Genomic DNA, 21,045 nt, shown 5'->3' with positions numbered 1-21,045 from the left:
TTGCAGAAAAGTATCCCCAAAGAATGATGTTTCCACCTCCATGCTTCACGGTTGGGATGATGTTCTTGGGGTTGTACTCATCCTTCTTCTTCCTCCAAACACGGCGAGTGGAGTTCAGACCAAAAAGCTCTATTTTTGTCTCATCAGACCACATGACCTTTTCTCATTCCTCCTCTGGATCAACCAGATGGTCACTGGTAAACTTCAGACGGGCCTGGACATGAGCTGGCTTGAGCAAGGAGACATTGCGTGCGCTGCAGGATTTTAATCCATGATGGCGTAGTGTGTTACTAATGGTTTTCTTTGAGACTGTGGTCCCGGCTCTCTTCAGGTCATTGACCAGGTCCTGCCGTGTAGTTCTGGGTTGATCCCTCACCTTCCTCATGATCATTGATGCCCCACGAGGTGAGATCTTGCATGGAGCCCCAGACCGAGGGTGATTAACCGTCATCTTGAACTTCCATTTTCTAATAATTGCGCCAACAGTTGTTGCCTTCTCACCAAGCTGCTTGCCTATTGTCCTGTAGCCCATCCCAGCCTTGTGCAGGTCTACAATTGTATCCCTGATGTCCTTACACAGCCCCCTGGTCTTGGCCATTGTGGAGAGGTTGGAGTCTGTTTGATTGAGTGTGTGGACAGGTGTCTTTTTATACAGGTAACGAGTTCAAACAGGTGCAGTTAATACAGGTAATGAGTGGAGAACAGGAGGGATTCTTAAAGAAAAACTAACAGGTCTGTGAGAGCCGGAATTCTTACTGGTTGGTAGGTGATCAAATACTTATGTCATGCAATAAAATGCAAATAAATTACTTAAAAATCATACAATGTGTTTTCGGCAGTGTATCAAATACTTGTTCTCCCCACTGTATATACTCTATCTCCCCATTAGCAGAACACTCTAATTCAATGGTAGCTGTAATGATACATTAGTGGAATGGCCCACCAGTGGTAATACTCCGTGTTAGATATGTTATTTTAATTGATTCTAATCACATCATCTTGCAGAATAAATGTGGCTTTCTCAGAATTCATCACCAGCATGCTGTAGTATTCTGAGAAATGGTACATTATTTTGACATGTCATATTTGGTGGACAAAATTGCTTTTATTTGCAGAGCCCTGCAAGACTCAGGTTAAGTACATTGTTGACTCTCCCAAACTTTATTTTCTACCCGGTCTCAGAGTCGAGTTGAACTCTCACTTCTGTAAGGTTGTCTACACTTTTCACAGCCTATTAAGCTTGCAGATAAGTCACATTAATTGTTTTTCTTCTGTCGGATGGTGATTAAATGTGACATGTGACAGGTTATAGTGTAGGTTGGCAGGTGGGCAGATGCATTGGTGTAAACCACTGGTATGCAGAGCCAAAGTGTCCCCCTTGGGGAGACTAAGTTTCGGTTTCACATTTACTTCCTGGTTTTGCAGTTGTTTCAGCTATCCCTTACCCTAACCTAAAACCTAACCTTAATCCTTACTAAGCTGGTCGCGTTACTAACCCACTCACGAGTCGTATAACTAAGGCATTCCGATGGCATTTACAATGTTTAACTGTGATACTACTTGCTTTCATGTGGTACTGTTATGTCTGCACACTGCGTTTACAGTCCTGCATTGAGTTACACCAGCACACAGTTGTTGGTTTATGCCTGATGTATTGTGATATGTCATTGATTGCTTTGTAACCGTCACTTGAGTCTGAGATAATGGACAACGTGGTTGATTAGAAATGGCTTTCACTGAGTTATCATTCTAAACACAACATTGACGACAAGGATGTTTGAACTCTCTCTCCCACACCACCTCCTCCCTTCCTCTCATTACTGGGTGAACCCCCTGATCCCATGGCGTTGATGGTTAGAATGCTTTGAAACTTACATCGTAGCGCTTGGGCTACATGATGTCAACACTGCTCGGAAAATCACAGCAAAGCAAAATTGATTGAAGGAAAGTTCCCAGAACATTTGTTAGGTTCTGGCAAATGTTCTCATAACACAAAGACTGTCCAGTCTTACTGATGATTATAGAATGTTTGTATAAAACATTCCACTGATGTTGAAAGAATGTTCATAGAACAAGGATGGGCAGTGGATGTCCGGTTGTTGATCGCCGTTGCGGTGCCCCTCTCGTGGTTTACCCTGGTAGGTTTCCTGGAAGCGGAGCAGTCCATCACAAGGATGGGCAGTGGATGTACGGTTGTTGATCGCCGTTGCGGTCCCCCTCTAGTGGTTTACCCTGGTAGGCTTCCTGGAAGCGGAGCAGTCCACCACAAGGATGGGCAGTGAATGTACGGTTGTTGATCGACATTGCAGTCGCCCTCTAGTGGTTTACCCTGGTAGGTTTCCTGGAAGCGGAGCAGTCCACCACAAGGATGGGCAGTGGATGTCCGGTTGTTGATCGTCGTTGTGGTCCCCCTCTAGTGGTTTACCCTGGTAGGCTCTCTGACAGCGGGGTAGGCCGCCACCACGATGGGCAGTGGATGTCCGGTTGTTGATCGCCGTTGCGGTCCCCCCCTCTGGTGGTTTACCTTGGTAGGCTCTCTGACAGCGGGGTAGGCCGCCACCACGATGGGCAGTGGATGTCCGGATTTGGGATCGCCGTTCCGGACCTGTTGTCTGGTCGTCCAGACTGGAAAATCTGGGCAGTAACTTCGGCAGATGATAACAATGTACACACATTGAATTACATGAATTACATGAATTCCCCAATGAGTGATGTTGTGGCACTAACTGATGGTTGTATGGGGACTTTTTTATGGCTCTATCCCTTCCTAAGTGTCAAAGGAACTGAACCAAAAAGGAATAAAAGCATAAACAAAAGATATACAAAATACATTTCTCACAGCAAAATCATCTATTTGGAATGTATTCTATATACGTCCAATGACTCTATCATGGCATTGTCTCTAATGTCATGTCTAGGGTTTTCCTACTTGGTGTGTTGCTGAGGCACTATCCTAAGTTGATAACTATATGATAAGTCTACAGCTGCAAGGCACTAGTTTTTGACAGTCTACAGGGATGACCTATGGACCATTGTGAAGTAACTGGGGAGTACTGTAGCTGTAGAGTCAAAGGCCTCAAAGTAAATGTTCAACTTTACTAAGGCTGGTATTTTGCTCAAACCCTTAAGTGATCCTAGCATAAGTCCTAATTGGATGTTCCGTTGTGCATGTGCGTTTATGTTTAAACAAGCACGTATGTCAAGGGAAGAAAACCAAGTATGCTGGCAGATTACCACGTGTCCAGAATGAGTCTGACGTAATCAGGTAATTTTCAGGTCAATACCTGGAGGTCAGTCAGAATTGGCGTTGAGGGAGTCTGTAGTGGTTTTATTACAAGTCACTGCGTCTTCCACTATTGTAGTGGTGATAGGTATGAAGAAGTCTATTTCATAGCTATGTTATCCACGGAAGAGCAAACCTCATACTCTATTAGTATTGGACAAGTCGTACGTGGTGTGATCATGGTTCATGACTTCTAATAACTTTCCTCCTGAATGGAGGGTTCTATTTATTAGTGGCATGTATGTTAACCATTGGAAGAGTGCTCTGGAGATTCCCTTCCCTGTGTTGCACTCTGAGTGACTCCTAACTACTCTGTCGCTGTTGTCAAGGGTAATTTGATTTGTTATGTCTCTACCCTTCTTTCTGATTGTAGCTGGACTGACTGTTGCTGGCATTGGTACTAGTACCCAAGGGGACCAGTTATCCTACCGATTTATTCTGAAATATTATCCTACCGGAACACATGATTAGAGCATTTTACTAGTTGTATTGTAGTTGAACCTACACATGGCAAGGCATGACTATTTTCTGCCATTTGTTTCAGGTGGAAGTCCCCTGGACTTCTTCTACGACCAGTGTGGTACACCTCAGTAATATCTTAGACGTGTTCCAAGATTATTCCCGTCTAGGGGCCCATCTGCTCCTCACTGTCCTCATAGGGGAGTTTACAACTGGATTTGTTTAATGCTCTGGCGGTCTCTTACGGTGTTGCCCATAGTCTCGACCCCCCCACTGGCCTCTGAGGCTCATCATGGGTCTGGGCTACTATTCCCACCTTTTGTGCCTTGGGACCACCCCTCCAGCGGATCGTGTTGGTATCCGAGGCACAAAGAAAAGGTCCGATCCCATGTACGAGTTGTCAGCAGCACGGTTGTTATGAGAATGTTTGTAACCTTTCAACCAAATCTCCTGGTGTTTGTGCTTCAAAACGCTCAGTGGCTGTAGAGGCCTGTCAGTCACCACCACATCTGAGTGTGGCAACCTCTCCAGTACCTGTGAACTGAGATGAGGATATCGGTCTGTGATATAGCAAAGTGTTTCACCAGTGGGAGTCATTGGGTCAGTTGCTGGACTGACACCATCAGTGTCATTGTAAGGGGCGATAGTCCCCCACAAAGCGGAAGGTGTGTCATCGGAAGCAGAGTATACTCTGTGCATCAATGTTTTTCTTGCTGCGACGGCCACAGTGCTTGTGGAAGTGTCCGAAGGGCAAGAGAAGTTCATCTCAAGCACCATATTGCATGACTGCAAGGAGGAGGGCAGTTGCTCATTCACAGAGACTGCTTGCTTGAAATCATGAAAAGAATGGTCAATCAGGTTGGCTGATGGAATGTGTCAAGATATCGTAATTTCTCCATGGATCGGATTCTGCACCAAGAGGTTTCTAAACATATTTTTCCCAAGGGGTGCTTTTGACAGATATCCCTCGTGAATTAATTAGTGTTAGGGGAAGACAGTGAGGTCAGTGGCGAAGGAACTGTGGCCTGTGACCATACATTGGTTGGTTTTCCAATCCATCAGTGGGAGTAACCAATCCACCAAGTCTGCTCCAAGTAGCAGGGTTTCCGATCTGAGGCAGGTAACATACACCGGGTTAATGAGTGATACGCCCTGGAAGTGTAGTCTCAGCATGACTCTCAGTGTGAGAGGCGAGGTAGTCTGAGTGACCCCTCGAAGTGTAGTATCGCATCGTTCCACTTTTAACCAACGTTTAGTTGGATTCAATGCCCTTATGAGATCATCGAACAACGTTTGAGAGATGAGCGATATTGTCGCACCCAAATCAATTAGCACATGACAAGTTAAGCAATCCTCCAGGACTGTTTCATAGGTATGGGCGTTTAGATTCGTGTTTAGTGTACATATTCCCCACAAAGTGGAGTGGTCGTTCGCAACAACGTGATGTTCTGTTCAAGGTGGAAGCTGATTGACTTTTCGGATTTTGAGTGGGCTTGGCTTTAACGAAGCTTTTGACCTTTTTCTTCGCAACCTTATATCAGAGTCTATAGACAAAGCCCGTGGGCTTGTTTCTTGATCAAGCGGTCCCTGGATAGAGTCTCGAGTGAGAGCGGGTGAAATTTGAATTTTAACGTCCTTGCTATGGGTGTTAATTCCTGAAGACCTGGTGTCCGGTAATTCCCCGTCTAGTCCTTGTGACTTATCTTTTACCCTTTTCTCGCTTTAGTTCTTCACGTAGTGGAGCTTCTGGAGAACATTGGTCTACATTTTGATCGTCCTTCAACCCTTCGTTACCCTTCATTACCCTTGTGCTCTGATACTGTTTTTTGGAAGGGTGCAGGAACGTAGCGAACAGGTCGATTGTAGTGGTAGTCATTTTGATTACGACGAACTGTACAGTTATTTTGACCGCGGAGGTTATTGGATTCGTGCTTTTGTGGTAGAAGCCGTTTTTGGGAGTCATCTCTCAACGCTCCAATACCTGATAATGCAACATCTAACTGGAGTGAGTGCTCCTGGTCAAACTTCAAAACCGAGTGTTCAGGGCTCTTAGCGTTGTGAAATTGTGATGCCTCAAAAGCTGTGCTTGCAAGCTCTCTGAGTTGTAAGATAAGCAAGCCAATGTGGGCTGCAGGGCCCAAGTAGGTAATGAAGGTGGGATACATTTTCAACAGAAACATTTGTTTGAATGGTAAAAGCTCTTCCATTCCTGTTTCAGTGAGTAGGCCAAAGTAAGCTGAACAAAGCCTATGATAGTAAGCTTGTGGGTGTTTGTTCCGAGCTTGCTTGACGGTGTTAGCCAGTGAACTATCGTGTTTGCGAGTCGCAGAACCACTGATTTCTAATTTCAAAGCTCTGGCAAGTTTAGCGTAGTCATTTAGCACGTGTTGCTGTTGTAGATGAATTAGCCTTGTCACCTGTCTATTTGACGTTCACTTCAACAGGTAAACCCTGTCAGAACCCGTAGTGTTCGGGTAGCCATCCAATGGGTCCTCTATGTCAGCTAGGAACGTCTCAGTATCGTTTGGCTGACCTGGAACAGTGTCAAAGGTGGGGAAATTCTTGACGAGTTTGTCAATGTATTCCGCGCCAAGTGGGCGGAGAGGGTTGGCCTCATCCTGTGGGGAAATTGGGGCCAAGAGGAGAAGCCAAGCTTTTGCTTTGTTGGCCAAGAGGTGCCACATTACTCAGTGCCGAATGGCCAAGAGGAGAAGACTGAGGGACACATGAGTGAGGCAAAGTCTGAAACCTATCGTCTTTACTCCTTTGAGTACTGGGCTCCGGTTGCTTGGATGAGTCGTCACGCTGTAGAGTGTGACCATTCTGGACTTTCTCCAGGTGGTACCTAAGGGTGGTATTCTGCTGCATTGCAGAGTCCACTTGAGTGCTTAGAGTACTCCTTTTGGACCCGTGAGTGTCGCACTTGCTCCTTTCGGTCTCAAACTGATCTGTCATTGTTTGCAGATAGAGGTTTTGAGTACAGAGTGAGAGATTCAGTAATGAGATTTCCACTGCTTGCTAAGAAATCAATATTTCTAATATTTACAGTTCTTTCATTATTCATTTGGTCAGCAACTTCAATGAGTTCTGCTGACTTGTCATGCAACTTAGTCATTGTGTTCGTTAACTGATCGTCTTTGGTCTGCAGCATTTTGAGTAGAACCGTGTTACTTTGAGTAACGTTCAACAAAACTGCATCTTATCAAGTTGAGCGCGCCTGTTTGTAGATAACTCGTCAGATTTATCTAGTTTGGCGTGGACATCTTCATATTTAGTTTTGGCTAAATTGAGTGGTTCCTGCAGCATATGATTTTGTTCCAGTAGAAGATGATTTTGTTGAAGAGTTTGTGTTTGTTCATCGTCATAAGTTTTTGCAATTACATTTAATTGTTCCTTATTCAAACACAGTTCCATAGCTTGCAGTTCTATAGCTAGCATTTGTCATTGGTTCCCCGGTTCTCTCCACCGGTCCCTTTATGTCTACCGTTACCTGCCTTTGCTTCAGCTGTGCACTGCGGAATTGGTCCGAAGCCAATCTCAGATGGCAAGACATCAGGGCTAGATTGGAGAGAACCTTTACGAGGCCTGCGCCAAATGGTTGATTTTGGAGAGCTTTGCTCGTAATTTCTCCTGTTTTCTGCTAATGGCATAATTAGGGTTGGTATCGCTGCTGAGGTCAGAGATCAATCCATTTATGGGTGGAGGTTCACTAATTAGCGGGCATGTTTTTCCTAATTTTCCAACTTTACTTAACCTGGGAAGTTGGTTCATCCAGGTTACTTTAACAAAGTTTAAAATGTCTAATTTAATTGGAAGAACCTAGAAAGGTATGTTTGACAATTTAACTTACTGGGGTTTACTGAATGTGCTTTGCAAAAGCAATTTTTACTGATTGATTTATTTTAATCATAAATCAAACCTGTATAGGCGATCTGGGAATTAAATTTTAAATTAACCCGAGAGCGTCTAGGTTAATGTGGAAAAAGTAGAAATTGTCTCATTGTAGAAACCCAATCGATTTGGATATTATTTTAAAAGATCCACTTGAAAAGTAAATCTGGCAATTTCACTTGTTAGTTAAATTGAATGAGACATCGATATCCAATCGATTGCGATTGGCTGGATATCAAAAGAAACCCAAACGTGGATTACGTTCAACAAGGTTATCATTTAATTATTTTATTCTCCAAGAAATGTACTGGCAAATCTTCACCACCAGGGAATGACTGGTGGCAGAAAGCTGAAATCAAATGGAAGTACAAAGGACGGGACTTCCATTGAGCAAGGTGGAGGAATTTCAATGTGACACAGGAAAAAGAAAATTACTGTTTCCCTTTCTTAGCTTAGCATCTCGTGCAAGTTAATCTACTTTGTACAGAAATCTCACTTCCAAGCACAAAATAGGGTCCCCTTCATGATGGAAAGGGGGGTTTACTAGTGACATCTCACATTAACCCATTTGGCATACTTTGCTAGCATTATGTTGATTGGAGCGACACAGTACATAAATACAGATATGCCTGGCTTACACACTGGCATAGCGCGGTAGGCGGACAGAACTTTGGCTCGGTCACCGAAGAGATCTATTTAATTTCTAACCTTACTGGATCTATGCCCAATTAATATTGACCAACAGATATCGTACTGTTTGGCCAAACGGACTGAATCTGGAATTTACAACTCATTGCTCTGACTATCGATACACGACTGGAGGCACTCCCAAATAGCTTGTTCAAATGGAAACATACACACACACAAACACACACACACACACAGACACACACACACAACATATTTTTATACAAAGCAGTCTGTTTGTACAATTCTGTTTGCACAATTGAAATATATTCTATAATTCAACAGCAAAGTCCAATTCCATCTTAGATGCCTCACACGGGGCACCATAATATGTTGTGTCTTTGGCATCATTAAAATGAAGACTGTTATTTTATCAAATAAATTCTCTGTAATTATTATTACGTGATTAAACTAATCATGTAAATGTAATTAATTATGAAGTTGGGGCACCAAGGAAAATCTTCATATTACAAAATTATAATTTTCCTAAAATATAAATATTTTAATATCTGATCAATTAGTCTTCTAATTAATTAATTATTCCTTTCCTCACTTTAGTGTGATTTCAAACGTCATAAATTGCCTTTACTATGAATCATCCACTCACCAATTGTCTTAATAATGTATTTACTAACTAAATAATCACAGAAATGCATAAACAAACAACAGTTATGGTTACAAGGAAATGATAGGGGAGGTTCCCTAGTGGGCTAAGCCGATATGACGGCTTGATGGACAAAGGGAAGTGGTTGTGGACTGAAGAAGGCAGGAAAAACAAAAGGAGTAATTACACAGTTGATAATTATATTAATTGAAATGCTAATCCTTTGCACATGAATGCTTACTCATTCGGGAATAATTGCAATCAATATATATTTATGCCCAGTGTGTCGTCATGATCTCTGTTGGAATCGTCCGTCTGTCTGTTGAAGAGTTCGTCCGAGCGTCTCTCTCTCTCTGCTTCCCTGAAGATCAGAGTCTTTCGTGGTGAGAATGGTTACTTCAGAGTACCATTCAGATATGGTCTCATAGAAAAGATGTTTCGGCGGTTGTCGGTCTTCACATCCCAGGTTGACATAATTTCTAGCTGCAGACTAATAATTAGTATCTAAGATTCTCTTATTCTGTAGGGATTGATAGTCTGAGTTTAACCATTTACAGCCGTATAGCCAATACTCCACGTGGTATGGTTAGGAATTCAACCCCCATTACAAGCTTAGCTTATACTGAGATTTTTAGTTGTCTGTTGAGGATTTCCTCGTTTTTATTCGTAACAATAGAAAAGGCGGGTCTCTGATGCCAGATCATGTCTGTGCTCACGGGGGCAGGCTAATGACTTAGTTAAACCTGAAAGGAAATACAATTCTTTTACATTAAAGGTTTAGCATCATATTACATAATTTCACAAATAGTTTAATGTTTACTCATTCATTTTATACAAGAATTAGATGCAAACCCCATAATTGAGAAATGTACATATTCTGAGATATACAGTGGGGAGAACAAGTATTTGATACACTGCCGATTTTGCAGGTTTTCCTATTTACAAAGCATGTAGAGGTCTGTAATTGTTATCATAGGTACACTTCAACTGTGAGAGACGGAATCTAAAAAAATCCAGAAAATCACATTGTATGATTTTTAAGTAATTCATTTGCATATTATTGCATGACATAAGTATTTGTTACATCAGAAAAGCAGAACTTAATATTTGGTACAGAGACATAGACAGTGACAACAGAGACGATGCAGAGACAGACTGCGGAACAGAAGCACAGTTGTCGTGGTGAGTTGTATCTCCAGTGGTCTGCGTGTTGATGTGGCTGAAATGCCAGGGCTCAATTTTTATCCCAGTCTGCCTCTGCCTGTTCATCACTGTCAAGGGAGGACAAAATAGCAGTAAACTGGGTAGTTGGGCTGTACATATGCAATTGTACCATCTGCCGTGATTTGCACCAATAACATTATTCTTCTTTGAAGGTCGTTTGCCTTCTTTGGTTTGGGGAAACACATGCTATTTTATGTTTGACCATGTACAAAGAAAGGTCAACTAAACTACATACCCAATGCATATGTCTTCCCCCGTGACCAAGATTCAGAGTTCAAGTCACTGAGGATAGAGGGGTCACCCGCAAGAGGACTCCGGAGGTAGACAGGTGTGGCATGTAGAAGGTCTGAACATTACATACAAGACCTAGCCTGTACAGACAGATAGCTTTAACCGACCTGACTCCAACACCTGTGTCAACAATTCTTACCGTAGTTCTCTTGTTTAGCAATCATTAGAGACTCTTGCCTAATCCAATGGGAGTTACAGGGAGACTTGTCACTAGCAGAAGAACATCCAATTCCAAATCAACCTCTATAATTATTCCAATAAAGACTCTTTATTTTCTGTAGCTGGGCATTGATCACCAGCACTTGGTCAAAGCCATTGGACCTATATACACTGTGCTCTTGTCCAAAGTGACTTAGTCATGCGTGAATGGACCGTACGTATATATCTTCCTTAGAGGCAAATATAACAGTGTTAGGGAAGCTACTCTGAAAATATGGTTTCAGGCTACCAATTACTTCACACTGGAAGAAGTTAAGATACACTAAAGCTGCTATTAAAGGGACAGTTTATGATTTTGGCAAGCTCTTCCTTTCGACTTCTAGTCATTGCACTAGTTAGCATTGGCTCGCAAATCTACCTCTTCATACTGGTCGCAAATACATAAAAATCCCAAACTATCCCTTCATATCTAAATCTGAAATGTCATAGACTACAAATTGCATGAACAGATCATTCTAGAGTCAGATGTTAACATAATATGTACTTTTGCCAATTAAACACCAAAAATGTTTCAAGTGAGAATTAGGCAGGTCTGATGTCAAAAAAATAAAAGGAAATTCTTGCATACTTCCCCCATAAATACACACACACACACACACACACACACACACACACACACACACACACACACACACACACACACACACACACACACACACACACACACACACACACACACACACACACACACACACATATACATTATATATATATACATTACACACACACACACACACACACACACACACACACACACACACACACACACACACACACACACACACACACACACACACACACACACACACACACACACTATATATATATATATATATATATATTTACACACATACATTATATATCTATATACACACATTCATTATATATATATATATATATACACACATACATTATATACATTACACACATACACGTACACACACACACACACACACACACACACACACACACACACACACACACACACACACACACACACACACATATATGTATATATATATATATATGTATATATATATATATATATATATATATATATATATATATATATATATATATATATATATATATATATATACACAATATGTATATAGATTTTGCAACAACGCTAGAGTACATGGCAAAAAAAGTTATTAACTTCTGAAGTCACTACAAAGATGAATTTAGTTAAACTACCACCAACTCTAATCCAGCACTACAACTAGTAGTACCACCACCACTACTCCCAACTCTGTATACAGTGCATTTCGAAAGTAATCAGACCCCTTCCCCTTTTCCACATTTTGTAACGTTGCAGCCTTATTCTAAAATGGATTAAATAATTGTTTTCCCTCATCAATCTACACACAACACCACATATTGGCAAAAGGTTTACAAAAGTATAAAAAATCTTTACATAAGTATTCAGACCTTTTGCTATGAGACTCGAAATTGAGCTCAGGTGCATCCTGTTTCCATTGATTATCCTTGAGATGATTCTACAACTTGTTTGGAGTCCACCTGTGGTAAATTCAAATGATTTGGACATGACTTGGAAAGACACACACCTGTCTATGTAAGGTCTCACAGTTGCCAGTGCATGTCATGATGTTGAAGGAATTGTCCGTAGAGCTCCAAGACAGGATTGTGTTGAGGCACAGATCTTGGGAAAGATACCAGGAAAATTATGCAGCATTGAAGGCCCCCAAGAACACTGTGGCCTCCATCATTCTTAAATGGAAGAAGTTTTGAACCAAGAAGACTTCCTAGAGCTGGCCGTCCGGCCAAACTGAGCAATCGTGGAAGAAGAGCCTTGGTCCGAGAGGTAACCAAGAACCTTATTGTCCACTGTGGAGATGCGAGAACCTTCCAGAAGGAAAACCATCTCTGCAGCACTCCACCAATCAGGACTTTATTGTAGAGTGGCCAGACTGAAGCCACTTCTCAGTAAAAGGCACATGACAGCCCGCTTGGAGTTTGCCAAAATACACCTTAAACTTCTTGATGCTACCCAACCCTTTAGCAGGATAATTGTCATCAACAACCCCTGAATTGCATAGCGCCACATTCTAATAATATTACTAAAAATATTTATATTCATATAATCACAAGTGCAATATAGAAAAACACAGCTTAGCCTTTTGTTAATCCACCTGTCATGTCAGATTTTGAAAATATGCTTTACAGCGAAAGCAATCCAAGCGTTTGTAAGTTTATCAATCCCTCGACAAAACATTATGTACACCTAGCATCAAGTAGCTTGGTCATGAAAATCAATCAAATTAATAATTTACCTTTGATGAACTTCGGATGTTTTCACTCAAGAGACTCCCAGTTACACAATAAATGTTCCTTTTGTTCCATAAAGATAATTTTTATGTCCAAAATACCTCTGTTTATTTGGCGACAATGCAGACAAATTCCAAATAGTATCCGTGATGTCCACAGAAACATGTCAAATGTTTTTTATAATCAATCCTCAGGTTGTTTTTACAATATATAACCGATAATATATCAACCGCACCTGTCATTATCAGTAGGAGAGGGAAAGGCAATGGCTGCCCAAACTCTGTTGCGCCAAGCAAAACACTGCTGGCACTCGGCCATACAATGACTCGATGTTGTCTTTCTCGCTCATTTTCCAAAATAAAAGCCTATAACTATGTCTAAAGACTGTTGACACATTGAGGAAGCGATAGGAAAAGGAATCTGGTTGATATCCCTTTAAATGGAGCAAAGGCAGGCTATGGAACATGGAGTTTTCAAAGTAGAAGCCACTTCCTGGTTTGATTTTCCTCAGGGTTTCGCCTGCAATATCAGTTCTGTTATACTCACAGACAATATTTTGACAGTTTGGGAAACTTTAGTGTTTTCTATCCTAATCTGTCAATTATATGCATATTCTAGCATCTGGTCCTGAGAAATAGTAAGTTTACTTTGGGAACGTTATTTTTCCAAACATAAAAATAGTGCCCCCCAGCTTCAAGAGGTTTTAATGACTCTGACCATGAGAAACAATATTCTCTGGTCTGGTGAAATCAAGTTTGAACTCTTTGGCCTGAATGTCAAGTGTCACATCTGGAGGAAACCTGGCACCATCCCTACGGTGAAGCATGGTGGTGGCAGCATCATGGTGGGGAGATGTTTTTCAGCGGCAGGGACTGGCAGACTAGTCAGAATCGAGGGAAAGATCAACGGATCAATGTACAGAGTGATCCTTGATGAAAACCTGCTCAGGACCTCAGACTGGGGGCGAAGGTTCACCTTCCAACAGGACAACGACCCTAAGCACACAGCCAAGACAACACAGGAGTGGCTTCGGGACAAGTCTCTGAATGTCCTTGAGGGGCCCAACCAGAGCCCAGACTTGAACCCAATCGAACATCTCTGGAGAGACTTGAAAATAGCTGAGCAGCAATGCTCCCCATCTAACCTGACAGAGCTTGAGAGGATCTGCAGAGAAGAATGTGAGAAGCTCCCCAAATACAGGTGTGCCAAGCTTATAGTGTCATACCCAAGAAGAATCAAGGCTATTATCACTGCCAAAGGTGCTTCAACAAACTACTGAGTTAAGGGTCTGAATAATTATATAAATGTGATATATATATATATCACATTTATATATATATTTTTGAATACATTTGCTAAAATTTCAAAAACCTGTTTTTGTTTTGTCATTATGGGGTATTGTGTGTAGATTGATGAATGTGGAAAAAGTCAAGGGGTCTAAATACTTTACGAATGCACTGCATATTTGATATAGAAAATATTTTACATTTAGTCATTCCTCACTTCCGCCTCCCTTGACTATAGACAGCCCCGCACACCCCTCCCATAACCCCATGTAATCAATACCATTATGAAGACTGATGTGGACTCCCCTCTCCTTGTGCTCTACAGAGCTGATTAGGGGCAGCACCATAACCAGGGTGTGCTCACTGCTCCAATAACCCACTCTGTAGTTTGTATGTTAATCACCGGCTTATCAATCACCTTTAATTGGGCAGTGAAACACTGCTTCGCCTGAACGTGCCACTAAAGAGAAGAAAGAGGTAGACAGCGGACTAGCCAAGCATGGCCAAGGTAATAGAATGTAATTGACTCAAGGTGAACAGAATATCAAGGCACCATTATGTGCTGGAGGCTATATCAATTAATTTTATATGGGCATTTCTCGCTCCTACAGGTGAGTGATCTATCTGTATGTGGCATTAGATCAAATAAAATAAAATGTTATTGGTCACATGCACATGGTTAGCAGATGTTAATGCGAGTGTAGCAAAATGCTTGTGCTTCTAGTTCCGTGCAGTAATATCTAACAAGTAATCGAACAATTCCACAACAACTATCTTATACACACAAATCTAAAGGGATGGAATAATATGTGCACATAAATGTATGGATGAGCAATGACTGAGCGGCATAGGCAAGATGCATTAGGTCGTATAAAATACAGTATACACATATGAGAAGTAATGTAAGATATGTAAACATTACTAAAATGGCATTATTAAAGTGACTAGTGATCCATTTATTAAAGTGGCCAATGATTTTGAGTCTGTATGTAGGCAGCAGCCTCTCTGTGTTAGTGATGGCTGTTTAACAGTCTGATGGCTTTGAGATAGAAGCTGTTTTTCATTCTCTCAGTCCCAGCTTTGATGCACCTGTACTGACCTCGCCTTCTGGATGATAGCGGGGTGAACAGGCAGTGGCTGGGGTGGTTGTTGTCCTTGATTATCCTTTTGGCCTTCCTGTGACATTGGATGCTGTTGGTGTCCTGGAGGGCAGGTAGTTTGCCCCCGGTGATGAGTTGTACAGACCTCACTACCCTCTGGAAAGCCTTGCGGTTGTGGGCGGTGCAGTTGCCGTACCAGGCGGTGATACAGCCCAACCGGATGCTCTCAATTGTGCATCTGTAAAAGTTTGATGGTTTTAGGTGACAAGCCAAATTTATTCAGTCTCCTGAGGTTGAAGAGGCGCTGTTGAACTTTCTTCACCAAACTGTCTGTGTGGGGGGACCATTTCAGTGTGTCCATGGTGTGTATGCCGAGGAACTTAAAACTTTCCACCTTCTCCACTACTGTCGCATCGATGTGCTTAGGGGGTGTTTCCTATGCTGTTTCCTGATGTCCATGATCATTTCCTTTGTTTTGTTGACGTTGAATGAGAGGTTGTCACATTCCGAGTGCCCTCACTTCCTCCGTGTAGGCTGTCTCATCGTTGTTGGCAATCAAGTCCACTAATGTTGTGTCATCTGCAAACTTGATGATTGAGTTGGAGGTGTGCATGGCCACACAGTCATGGGTGACCAGGGAGTACAGGAGGGGGCTGAGCATGCACCCTTGTGGGGCTCCAGTGTTGAGGATCAGCGAAGTGGAGGTGTTGTTTTCTACCTTCACCACCTGGGAGGCGGCCCGTCAGAAAGTCCAGGACCCAATTGCACAGGGTGGGGTTCAGACCCAGGGCCTCAAGCTTAATGATGAGCTTGGAGGGTACTATGGTGTTGAATGCTGAGCTGTAGTCAATGAACAGCATTCTTACATAGTTATTCCTCTTGTCCAAATGGGATAGGGCAGTGTGCAGTGTGATGGAGATTGCATCGTCTGTGGACCTATTGGGGCGGTATGCAAATTGAAGTGGGTCTAGGCTGGCAGGTAAGATCCTAGACTAGTCTCTGAAAGCACTTCATAATGTCAGAAGTGAGTGCTACGGGGCGGGGCGATTGTCATTTAGTTCAGTTATCTTCTTGGGTACAGGAACAATGGTGGCCAACTTGAAGCATGTGGGGACAGCAGACTGGGATAGGGAGAGATTGAATATACACATAAACACACCAGCCAGCTGGTCTGCGCATGCTCTGAGGACGCGGCTAGGGATGCCCTCTGGGCCAGCAGCCTTGCGAGGGTTAACACGTTTACATGTCTTACGTCGGCCACGGAGAAGGAGAGGGGTGGCTCACAGTCCTTGGTAGCGGGCCGCGTTGGTTCTCGGGGTAAAAATGAAAAAGGATTGATAGTTATGTGATATTACTTTTCCTACTTCAGCCAATTATGAGCTCCACCTTTTTTTGTTTCACACACACACTGCATCCCTGGGCCTGTATGTGCTGGGTTAACTGTTACTGTTACTTCTGTTCCCAATCCCTCATGTGGACCATAGAGTGCATCCACACTGCTGCAATGTGCAACATTATGTGAACATCTGCTGCTCGCTGTAAAACCCTTTAAAATGAACTTCACCCATTAAAACCTCAAAGCTGTCTCAGATCAATCAATCAAATATTAGTTGTCACATGCTTTGTAAACAACAGGTGTAGAATAATAGTGAAATGCTTACTTATGGGTCATTATCCAACAATGCATAGTTTAAGATAAAAATAAATGGGACACGAGGAATACTAATAACAATAACGAGTAAAAATAACATGGCTATATACACTGGGTACCAGTACCGAGTCAATGTGCAGGGGTCCAAGGTAGTTGAGGTAGCTATGTACTATACATACAGTGGAAAGAAAAAGTATGTGAACCCTTTGGAATTATCTGGATTTCTGCTTAAATTGGTCATCAAATTTGTTCTGATCTTCATCTCAGCCACAACAGTAGACAAACATAGTATGCTTAAACTAACAACACACAAATTATTGTATTTGTCTTGTCTATATTGAATACATAATTTAAACATTCACAGTTTTGGTTGAAAAACGTATGTGAACCCCTAGCTTGTTCACGCTACAGGTTCCTACGCTCAACTCAAACCGTGGCGCACAGAATGCAAAAATATTCTTAGAAATATTTAACCTCCACACATTAACAAGTCCAATAGCTCAAATGAAGGATAAACACCTTGTTCATCTACCCAGTGAGTCAGATTTCTAAAATGTTTTACGGCGAAAACATAGCACATATGTATATCAAACCACCACAAAGACACGGACGATATGTAGCCATTTTGTCAAACAAAAGATGCAATCACAAACGCAGGATTAAAAGAAAAATAATTCACTAACCTTTTGAAAATCTTCATCAGATGACAGTAATAGGACATGTTACACAGTACATGTATGTTTTTTTCAATAATATGCCATATATATCCATAAATCTCTGTTTACATTGACGCCATGTTCAAAAAATGCTACAGAAAACTCCGCCAGAGAACGCCAGATAACAGCAATACACATCATAAACTTTGACTAAAAATACATGTCTACATATAGTTAGAAAGATACACTGCTTCTTAATGCAATCGCTTTGTCACATTTCTTTTTCACGTTATAGAAATCGCTCACTATTCAATAATCTGAGACGGCGCTCAGACGTAAGCAATATTTCTCCGCTATGTTGGAGTCAACAGAAACACAAAATTACAACATAAATATTCCCTTACCTTTGATGGTCTTCGATCAGAATGTAGTGGAAGGAGTCATACTAACCCAAAACAGCGTTTGGTTTCAAGTCGCATGTCTTTGTTAGCAAACGCGACAAATTCCGGCTGAAATGCAGCCAAAATTAACTCTGGTCTCGAGGGGTTGCGCATCAAAACTTCAAAATTACATATTATATGTCGACTAAACTGGTCAAACTAAGTGCAGAATCAAGCTTTAGGATGTTATTAACGTACAAAACAATTCTCAAATCGGACAGACAAACTGACATCGTCACGTGCTTCTTGGAACAAAGGGCACTCGGAGCACAACGCGCGCCGGAAAGTGCATGTATTTTCTCGCGACACCAAGTATTTTGCCTGCCAAAGGGTCAAACCTCGCGGGATTTGCACAATGAAACGCTCTATTGAAAGAAGACATCTCGCCGAAGACCTAGAAACTGATCCCAGATCCATAGCTGGTTGGGAAGGGTGGGGCGATGCCGTCAAAGTTGGCCCAACTTTCCTGATGAGAGAAATGTGAGTTCTGCTATACATACAGACATAATTCAAACGGTTTTAGAAGCTTTAGAGTGTTTTCTATTCAATAATAATTATTATATGCATATATTAGCAATTTTGGACAGATTTGTTTTCTGTTTACTATGGGCACGCAATTCCTCCAAAGGGGGCAGTATTGTCCTGAGCCTTAACAGGCTAGGCTAATGACTTCTCCAAAAGCTAATTGGAGTCAGGAGTCAGCTAACCTGGAGTACAATCAATGAGACGAGATTGGAGATGTTGGTTAGAGCTGCCTTTCCCTATAAAAAACACTCACAAAATTTGAATTTGCTATTCCCAAGAAGCATTGCCTGATGTGAACCATACCTCGAACAAAAGAGATCTCAGAAGACCTAAGAGTAAGAATTGTTGACTTGCATACAGAAAGGTTACATAAGTATCTCTTAAAGCCTTGATGTTCATCAGTCCACGGTAAGACACATTGTCTATAAGTTCAGCACCGTTGCTACTCTCCCTAGGAGTAGCCGTTCTGCAAAGATGACTGCAAGAGCACAGCACAGACTGCTTCATGAGGTTAAGAAAAATCCTAGAGTGTCAGCTAAAGACTTACAGAAATCTCTGGAACATGCTAACATCTCTGTTGACGGGTCTACGATAAGTACAACTCTAAACAAGAATGGTTTTCATGGGAGGACACCATGGAAGAAGTTACATTGCTGCATATCTGAAATTTGCAAAAGTGCACCTGGATGTTCCACAGCACTACTGGCAAAATATTCTGTGGACAGATTAAACCACAGTTGAATTGTTTGGAAGGAACACATAACACTATGTGTGGAGAAAAAAAGGCACAGCACACCAACATCAAAACCTCATCCCAACTGTTAAGTATGGTGGAGGGAGCATCATGGTATACCAGCTAATTTTTGGGCTACAAAACCTCTTTTGCCAATTGGCCTGGACCCTTTCTTGTCGACACGGAGCCCCAACGTCACGACTGGTCTACCGACGTAATCGTCCGATGTGGTTTCAACAGGATTTTCCATTGCGATGTCGACCCATCTGCTAGCCCCGACCCGCTCTGAACGCCGTGTCTCCAGCTTGCTTAGCGTAGTAGGGACTACCGAATGGTAAAATTGAGCTTTTTGACCATCAAGGAAAACACTATGTCTGGCGCAAACCCACCACCTCTCATCACCCCGAGGACACCATCCTGTGGGGATGTTTATCATTGGCAGGGACTGAGAAATTGGTCAGAATTTAAGGAATGATAGATGGCGCTAAATACAGGGAAATTCTTGAGGAAAACCTGTTTCATTCTTCCAGAGATTTGAGACTGGGACGGAGGTTCACCTTCCAGCAGGACAATGACCCTTGGCATACTGCTAAAGCAACACTTTACTTTACTTTTTATTTCCAAGATAAAGCGTAGCATTTCGACACATACAACAACACAACACTTGAGTGGTTTAAGGGGAAACATGTAAATGTCTTGGAATGGCCTAGTCAAAGCCCAGACCTCAATCCAATTGAGAATCTGTGGTATGACTTAAAGATTGCTGTACACCAGCGGAACCCATCCAACGTGAAGGAGCTGTAGCCGTTTTTGCTTTGAAGAATGGGCAAAAATCCCAGTGGCTAGATGTGCCAAGCTTATAGAGACATACCCCAAAAGACTTGCAGCTGTAATTGCTGCAAAAAGTGTCTCGACAAAGTATTGACTTTGCGGGGGTAAATAGTTATGCACGCTCAAGTTCTGTTTTTTGTCTTATTTCTTGTTTGTCACAAGAAAAAATATTTTGCATCTTCAAAGTAGTAGGCATGTTGTGTAAATAAAATGATACAAATCCCCCCAAAATCCATTTTAATTCCAGGTTGTAAGGCAAAAAAATAGGAAAAATGCCAAGGGGGGTGAATACTTTCACAACCCCCTGTACGTCTGTTAATCTCATGTGTAACTGTGTTGTTGTTTTTGTCGCACTGCTTTGCTTTATCTTGACCAGGTCGCAGTTATAAATGAGAACTTGTTCTCAACTGGCATACCTGGTTAAAATAAAGGTGAAATGAAAAAATCTAACCAGAAAAAAATGACACTAAATTAACATCCCAATCACAGCCGGATGTGGCATAGCCTGGATACGAACCAGGGACTGCAGTGACACCTCTTGCACTGAGATGCAGTGCATTTGACCGCTGTGCCACTCCTCGAGAGCCATTTTTTTTCAAAATTAAAGCTAATTTCCTGCAATTCTACAGATTTTCACTTATGCCATGTTAATTATACTTTATCTGAATGAGAGTGACTAAATCAATGGGGGCCCCATGAAGGTCAGGGCCCCTGGCCACGTGCCCTTTGTGACCAGCCGATATGATTACTACAAATTTAGCTGGCTAGACTCATTTACCATCTAAAAATTATTAGCTGACATGGGTAGTTGAGTTACTGTCAGTGACTGACATAACAAGAGACAATTTGCTGTTAGTGTTTTTTTGGTTTTATGCT

This window comes from Oncorhynchus masou, chromosome 23 (genome assembly GCF_036934945.1).
Source record: "Oncorhynchus masou masou isolate Uvic2021 chromosome 23, UVic_Omas_1.1, whole genome shotgun sequence".
In the NCBI taxonomy this organism is placed as follows: domain Eukaryota; kingdom Metazoa; phylum Chordata; class Actinopteri; order Salmoniformes; family Salmonidae; genus Oncorhynchus; species Oncorhynchus masou.
The sequence above is the reverse complement of the archived record's forward strand: the minus strand, read 5'-3'. Positions refer to the sequence as shown.